This window comes from Apium graveolens, chromosome 2 (assembly GCF_009905375.1).
Source record: "Apium graveolens cultivar Ventura chromosome 2, ASM990537v1, whole genome shotgun sequence".
Classification (NCBI taxonomy): Eukaryota; Viridiplantae; Streptophyta; class Magnoliopsida; order Apiales; family Apiaceae; genus Apium; species Apium graveolens.
In genome coordinates, this window is record NC_133648.1 from 204,897,942 (window position 1) to 204,906,825 (window position 8,884).

Below are 8,884 nucleotides of genomic sequence, written 5' to 3' on the forward strand. Positions count from 1 at the left end.
CATCCAATTGGATAATTTTTGCAACACTACCCAGAGCACTTCGATGGAAAGGCTACGGTTGGGCGATTGTTGAGTGTTGGCAGGGTCAAGTTTTCAAAATGATGTTTACATCAAATGAAGTATCTCGTAACTTCATTTTATTTTGATAATATTTTAAAGATTTAATCTATTCAAATCTTGTCTTATAGTCTCATCTATGTGATGAACTTTTGAAGCTAATTTATAACTTGAACGGTGGTAGTTCAAGTAGTATTTGGGAAAGATATAAGTATATTGGGGTATCTTGTAACTTCATCTTTTAAACTTATATCTAATTAATAATTGTCTTATGAATGACAAAGATTTTCAGAAAAACGTTGAGACAAGGTTAGATATATGAGATCACCTTGCAACGATATTTTTTTTATATACAGTTATACACTGGGACTTTGTGTATATTATGCATGGAAGAGGACTTCCAATATTTTGAAAAGTATATATGTATATATACTGAATATTTTGCGACTTCATCGCATTAAGATATCAAACTTGGTTCATTTCTTTTGACCAAGACTTTCATGAGTACTATGAGTAGGCTCATATATTGTAAATCATTATACATATTATTTTGGTGGGCTTGCTGCTCACCCTTGCTTTATTTCTTCATCACACAACAACAGTTAGGAAAGATGGCCAGACTCCAGCAGACCCAGCGCAAGCGCGTGGGAAGCGTCCTGCGTCTTCCCGTTGATGTTGTAGCTGCTATAGCTGCAGAGGTAGATCTATTGTAGATCAGACCATCTACTTTTGAGAATCAATTATGTATAATTATAACTTGTGGCAGATAATGGCAATTAACTGTAAATTTATCAAGTAATCATTTTGGGTTGTAATAACTTTTAAATTGTGGATTCAAAGACTTGTACTTATTTAAATTTCATCTCTGAGACTATAACGGGTTGTGGTGTGTGTTAGTGTGGGGTCACAGCATAAGGTTATTTATTAATTAAGTGAAGTGATATTGTGGAAAGAAAGACCGTGACGACCCGGATCCCCGACCCCGGATCTGGGGGTGTTACAGAAATGGTATCAGAGCTAAGCGTTATAAACCTCAGAGATGATGGGACGTTAAGATAATAAGATTCACTAAGATAATAAGAACTCTTGCCAAGTTCATAGTCGGGCTACCTAACGTAGTACTGACGGTTAAAACCCTTATGGGAACCCTTATAAATATCGTGATAGGAGCGTAGTTCGTTATCGTATATGGTAGCGGGACTCCGAACCCTGAAGTTGAGGAACATCAACGCGATGATGTTCTATTAGTTATTGGAGATCAGATTGTGGATCCGATAAAGTGTCCTAATGCAGGACCGGATGATGTTGATATTGAGGATGTTGTCCTAGTAGGGATAGTTGTTGAGAAGGACCCCATGGAGGATCCTGACAGGATTGGATAAAGGACCACTGATGAATTGATGACCATGGTTTGGTCGACTACCAGAGGTAGGATTGGCCGGTCACTACCGGAGGTTCGTTCAAGTTGTAAAGATAGTAGCCCCTTTAACGCGGCTTACTCGTAAGACTGAGAAGTTCGAATGGACAGAGAAATGCGAGAACAGCTTTCAAGAACTGAAGCAGAGGTTGGTGATGGCCCCTATGCTGGCATTGCCGGATGGAAAAAGGAGATTTTGTGATTTGTAAGTGACGCTTCGCATAAGGAATTAGGGTGCTTCTTAGCACAGCAAGATAATCGCGTCTGCGTCAAGACAATTAAGGTAATATGAAATTTGATATCACCGCCCATGAGCTTAGGCTCGTGGCAATATTTTTACCCTAAAGATTGGAGGCACTACTTGTATGGAGAGAAGTGCGAGAATTACCTAAGCCTTAAGTGCTCTAGTACATTCTTACGTAGAAAGAGCTCAACATACGCCAGAGGAGGCGGTTAGAGCTAATCAAGAATTATGATTGGCAGATTCTTTATCATTCGGGGTAAGCCAATATGGTGGCTGATGCCCTTAGTAAAAAGGAGAGACTCAAGATGATAATGTCTTTTGGAGAGTTTATAAGAGATTTTGAGAAAATGGAAATAGTAGTGAAGGTAACCGGAGCCGGTACCGAAAAGCTGTTCGAGATAGCAATACAGCCCGAATTATTGGAAAAGATCATATTGTGCCAGAAAAAGTTATGAATGAAGGCAGAGAGCCAACAAATAGATAAGAGGTTAATATCGAGAAAGATGATAAGGGAATAATGAGGTATTCCTATAGAATTTGGGTTCCGAAAGTTCAAGAGCGTAAGGATGAGATCTTAGATGAAAGCTAGTTTGAGGAATAAGATTTAGAGCAAACCCTGAACGTGATAGTCAGGGAGGTCGCCATCAAGATAGAAGGAACCCATGACATAATGGAGTGGAAAATGAGGATTTTAAATTAAAAGATGACCCCAATTATGGGGAGTAGGATGAAACATTTCATACTAAGGAAATAGAAAGTCGAGTAAGGAAAGGAGACCCGAGACGGTACTCCTATACGGCAATTCATGGACCTGTCTAAAAAGAACTTAGACTATTATCCCCAACCACCACCTTGAGGAAACAATGCGGTGAGAAATTCTTTCAAGACGTTTAAGTTTCTAAGCTCTCAGAGTTCCAGGGAACAAGCTGACCCAGTCGAGGCAAGAGCCTGGCTAAAGGAAATATAGGAATCATTTGAGATTCTAAATGATTGATGAACCACAAAAGACTGTTTTTGTCACTTACCCTCCTAAGAGAGAGACCACCCGCTGGTGAAAGACCAAGAAAGGTACGGAGCCAGAGGTTATGATAAACTGATTAAAGTTCAGCCAATTGTTTTCGGGAAAGTAATTCCCAAGGTTATGGAGATAGTGTAAAAGCTTTGGAGCTAGAACAAAAGCGGATGAGTATGATGAATTATGAATCTAAGTTGAAAAAGTTATCAAGATTCGTTCTGAGGACACGAATCCAGAATGACGGGATATTTGAAATCAATGCTTATGTTGTGTTGGTTCATGAAATAATGATAAGAGAAAGGAAAAAAAAAAACTGAAGTGGAAAGAAATATAAAGGCAATAGAGTTTGAGGAATGATAAGGAAGTTGGGTATGAGGAAACCCTAAAGACTCGTAGCAATAGAAATAGAAAAGTATGTAATCTTCAGGATGAAGGTGATTCACCATGAGTTAAATTGATGGTTGAAGGCATAAGAGATAAATATATTTTATCCCCTATAAGTTGGGAGGATTTGAGGAAACCTTGAGATAGTTCGAAGGATAAATATTGAGACGCGGATAGACTGAGGAGACAAGGAAGTAAGAAATTAGGAAAATTGGATGAAGGAAGTGACCTTCAAGAATGTGAAGTGTAAGACCAGTGGCTTGATACCCAGGAAGGGAGACGCCAGGTATGAAAGATATCCCAACATTGAGACGACTGTTGAGATAAATGACAAAAGTAAATAAGGATTTATTAAGAAGAAGTTCACGTTGAACACGACCAATATCTTCCAGATCATCCATGTGATCATTACCAAATCAGGAAAGAAAAGCGGATAACCATTTTTATCTTTTGGAGGCCATGTGGATTGACCTCATGTTGTATACAGATGTTATTGTGAAATTCGGTATAGACTATCAGGGATATATGACTTTATTTATCCATGGAAGGATGCTTGTACCTTTTTAAAGGTGGAATTAAGGATAGAACATCGGTAACTTAAAACGAATCCTAGGGGAATGCATAAAGGTTGGCATTTCACCCTTGATAGGGATAGTATGAGTTTTGACAGTATGAATTGGAAAGCATTAAGGTAATAATAACCTTTAAGGATCAGTGGAGAAATTTTTCAGAAGTATATAGACAATGGTTCTAGTAATAGTGAATGGTATTTTGATATGCCCTGTATCTAGGGAATACAGGAGGAACGATTCAAGGATAACCTTAGAGGTTTTGCAATGAGAAAGGTAATATTCAAAATTCTCAAGAATGGAAATGTTGATAAAGGAAATATGACGAAATTATAATGATGCCAAGTGAGGCACGTGTTAAACCACGAGAAGGTATGGATCGAACCAATAATGGTCGAAATTGTTCAGGGCAATTAGGACTTAAGATAAAAGATGTTCTAATTATGATTGAGAGTCAGTCATGACAGTGATTAACCTCTAAAGACTGAGGCAATAACTTATGGAAAAATGGTGATTTTTTTTTTACTCATCAGATTTTAAGGAAAACATCTTCACATAAGCTGTGATTGAAATAAGGTGGAAAAATTTATTTGGAGGTGGTTAAAATGACATTGACTGTAAGGAAATTTTACTATCAGGAAAGGCCAAAGAGGTGGCCGACACTTTAAAGGTAAGAGGATAATTATAGGCGCTTGTGCCAAAGGAATACAATGATGATGGTTAAAGCTATGCAGATTGTATTATGGTTTGGAAGATTGACATTCCTTCTGATGACTGTGCAATACCCAACTGTAATAGTAGTTGGCAAAGGTTTAATTCGTGTAATCGCCATGAACGGGCTATCTATCTTAGGAGGTACTATCTTGAGAATAAGCCAGGACCATGTTTCCAAAAAGGACTAGACGAACCTTTGAGTTAAGTCTTCTATCTAAGGCATATGATTAAAAATGGTATTAACCTGCTATCGTTGCTTTGATTGAAACTCTTCTGCAATTTTATCTGCTTCATGTCATGAAAGTACGTCAGAGTTTGGAGTGTTCTTCATGAATTGTGATTGGTGGTTATGTTAACTCCTTAGGAGAATTAGATACGACCTGTATGGACTCCGTATGGTTAGCTATTAAGACTTCATGGAAAATGAATGACGATAGTAGGTCAGTGGTGGACCATTGTAAGGCAGCAATGATTCTGCGAGTATTGAGCTGATTACAACCGTGAGAGTTGTATTGGAATGGGTGTTGAGATTGAGTACCACTAATCGGGTCGTGGTAGTGTATAAGTTATCATTAATAGACTAATTAAGTAGAGTATCTACATAGTGAATTATTATTCTTTCTTATCAATAGAGAGTCGTATTATTATATGAGGAAGGTTGCGGTGCAAGCATAGAATTCTAGTAACGATGATGTCTAGAATGAGATCCCAGGTTCGATTTTCGATGTCGAGGGAGTTTCAAAGGTAATTGTGTATAAGCTCGAGGAAGGGCATGGGTCCATAGAATGATGGACGGGATAGCGAAAATATTTAGGCACGTGAAATACGATGCTATAATACTTGATGTTGATATAAATACATATATGTTTTGTTCTCCTATGACAAACCTCTATAGTTCAGAGGTAGATTCCAAGCCAGATATTTTGTGGTAGTATATTTTTTTCATATATACAATTCTCTTCAGTTCGTTCTTTTCTCTTTTTTTCATTTCATGTAAGCTGAGAAGAACAACCCTTCCAGAAAGGGGAGGTATTGCCGAATGACTATCTATCTGTGTGATAGAAGCCTAGTAGGATACCAGCTATTGTTTAATTGCTTGTCAAGTACTAAAGGCTGGCCACCTTCTGTACTAACTATGTGATATAACAAGTGTTCATGATCTTAGTGATCTCTCAACAAATTCCTTTACTTCTATTTGATTGATCAAATTTTGGAAAATAGAAGCAACTGAAAAAGGAGTAATAAAGTGGTGGTAGTATGCGGAATGGGAACACATTCGTGATACTAAGGTTGACGTGGTTATTAAAAGGTTATAGAACGCTAACGAGCAAAAGTATAACCAGTATAATATTAGGAACGGAAGGTAGTAGCGATTACGAACTGGAAAAGAATGGGTATTGAGAAGCAGAAGCTCTAATGTTAAAAGCAATAATGAGAGTCTGTGCAATAGACTTGAAAGAATTTGGAATGTTCACTTAATTCGGATTGAGTTATCTTACGACAATAGATCATATGTCATTATCGAGATGTCGCCTTATGAGATCATTGAGGGAAGACAATGTCGATCTCCCTTATGTTAGGATGAAGTTGTAGAGCGCAAGATGCTCGGACCCGCAGTAGTCTAAAGGACCAAGGATATGATAGATCTAATCAGAGGACGGCTGGTAGTAGCCCAAGATGGTCATGATAAGTATGTTGATTTGACACGAAAGGATAAAGAGTATGAAATAGGGGACCTAGTAATGTTATAGGTATCCCTTGGAAAGGATTGATGAGGTTCGGAAAGAAAGGAAAGCTAAGTCTACAATTTGTTGGACCCTTGGATATATTAAGACGTTTGGGAAGTTAGCATATGAGCTAGCCCTAACCCCGAACATGTAGCAGGTCGTAACGTGTTTCACGTATCAATGTTAAGGAAGTGTAATTCAGATACCAGATAAATAGGGGCATATGAGCGCATAGATATGCAACCCGACGTAACCTATATGGAGCAACCAGGAAGGGTTATAGAGTGAAAAGGAACAAGTGCTTAGGAGAAGGATTATCAAACTAGGCAGAGTTTGGTGGTAGAACCACAATGTGGGAAAATTGACTCGAGAGTTAGAAAGTGTAATGCTAAGAAAGTATCCCCATTTGTTTTCTATCTGATTCTGGGACGGAATCCTTTTAAGGAGGGGAGACTGTAATAACCCCAATTTTTGAGAAATTTTGAAACCCTTATGAATAGTGTTTTTGCTGAATGAGAAAACTTTTCATGCCACGCTATGTAGGGGTTCTGTTATTGATCTTATGGGATATTATTAGTACTCTATGTGGTATATAAGTGTATGTAAAGATCGTCAGAATCCAAATCCGAACACTTTGATTTTTCCCGGAAATCCACTAGATACGGAAAGAATCGAGTATAAGGTAATAGGATAAAAAGGATTTAAATTAAAGGATTATAAGAGAGGATCATAAAAGGAATACAATATATTGAGAAAGGTTAAGGGAACCTAAGTAATAAGATCCCGGGTATGATCCCTCAAACGATAAACGAAAATGAAAGTTAAGCGAACAGTATAACAGATCAGCGGTCATTAGGCAAACGATTAGGAAGTTAATCAAAGGGATTAGTGGGAATGATGTCATCCAACCAATAGAAAGAGGACAAGGAGGGGAGGATTACATCACGAGGATGACATAGGCATGACAAGAAAGGAAGGAGATGTGGTGACTTTTTAACCACACAAAACCAAGGGCAACTAGGTAATTCACTAAAGCAAACAACAAAAATCAACCAACCAAAAGCAAATCAAGCCAAAACACAAAAATCTCTCTTCTTCTTCTTCATGCTCTCGGGTTTTTTCTTAAAAAATGAAAGTCCAAGCTCCTCAACTTACTATTTAGCAAGGTAATTATCTAAGCTTCCCCATGGATAGTTACATACTTCCTATAAGTTTAAGCTTCTAATTCCAAGCCAATCTTTTTTCTATAAATCATGAAAGAAGATGGTGAATAGTGTTTTCAAGAACTAAAATTTGTGTTCTTGAAGTTTTGTTTAGATTAAGCTTGGATAAGGGCTTTAAAGGTGATTCCAAGCCATTCTCTTGATTCTCCACTCTCCAAGGAAGGTATAAACTACAAACCCTAGCTTTAGTTTTGAGTAATTAGGATTGAATGTGTTTGATATAGCATATGTGAAGCATGATGCTTGATTGGTTGAAGTTTGGTTGAGTTTGTAGAGATTAGTTGGTTTTGTTGCATTGTTGGAGTTGTAAATCTTGGTAATTAGTTAAAGAACCTAAGTAAAGCTTTTAGTTCATGTGAGGAATAAGTATAAATGGTTAATGTGGATTTGTTGGGGCTGTTATGATGTGGTTTGGAGGGATATTGGTTGTATGATTGATTTGGGGTTGATTTGTGGTTGGTATTGAATGGTTTAAAATTGGGAAAACGCGTAAACATAGCTGTCGTAACGTCCGATTTTCTTTAGACTGTTTTTGTGCATAACATTAGGACCCGAGAACCCCCTGCTAGTTTATGACCACTGCCATGTTTAGATAGCTCATGTTACGAGCTTCGTTTTGATATGTAGTTCGTTCGATTCCGATGCACGGTTTAGGAGAAACGACCGTTTCAAGTAACGGCGTTTCGCGAACGAAACTTTTCCCCTCGCCTTACTTTGAAACATAGATTAAAGACCAAAAAGGGTTAATTAATGTATGAAACATTTATGGTAAGTGTGTTAGGCAGTTGGTAAGACACTCGCGAAGGAATCGCTTTAAAACTCGTAAAGGTTAAATTATTAAAAATGGTGGAGCCGAGGGTACCCGAGTGGCTTAAGCGAATCAGTGAGCGCAAAACAAGCGTTAGAGTCTAAGTTAGTTAAAGTATAGATTTACAAGTGACTTTGGTTTAATTCCAACTTACTTGTTGTTTATAGGTTACCAGACTCGTCCCGAGCCATTCGTAACCCCAGTCGCTCAGGCAAGTTTTCTACCCGTTATACTGTTGTTGTGATGTAAATATATGTATATGCATTATCTTGTGATATTGCATGATTGTTATTAGCAAATTTTGCGATATATTGGAGCATGCTAATATGGTATATATGCATGTCTGTTTCGTAATCTGGTTATCTATCTGTTGATTTCAATGCTTATAGTTGCATAATACCTATGCTAGAAATAAGCAAGTAGTTGCGTATACCCTTAGTATAGGGGATAAAAGGTGAACATATTTCTAAACCGGGAGTCGATGTTCCCGAGTATATTATATATATATATTTATTTATATATATATATATATGGATATAGTTTTTAAAACTATTAATCGAATAAGGTTTATTCGATAACTTTAACTTTATTTTATTATTGAATATTATTTCGAATATTATTCGAAGGCGTATGACTCCTTTACATTATTTATTGGATATTACTTGGACATTCATTTGAGGATGTATGACTCCTTTATTTTATTTAATGAATATTATTTATAATATT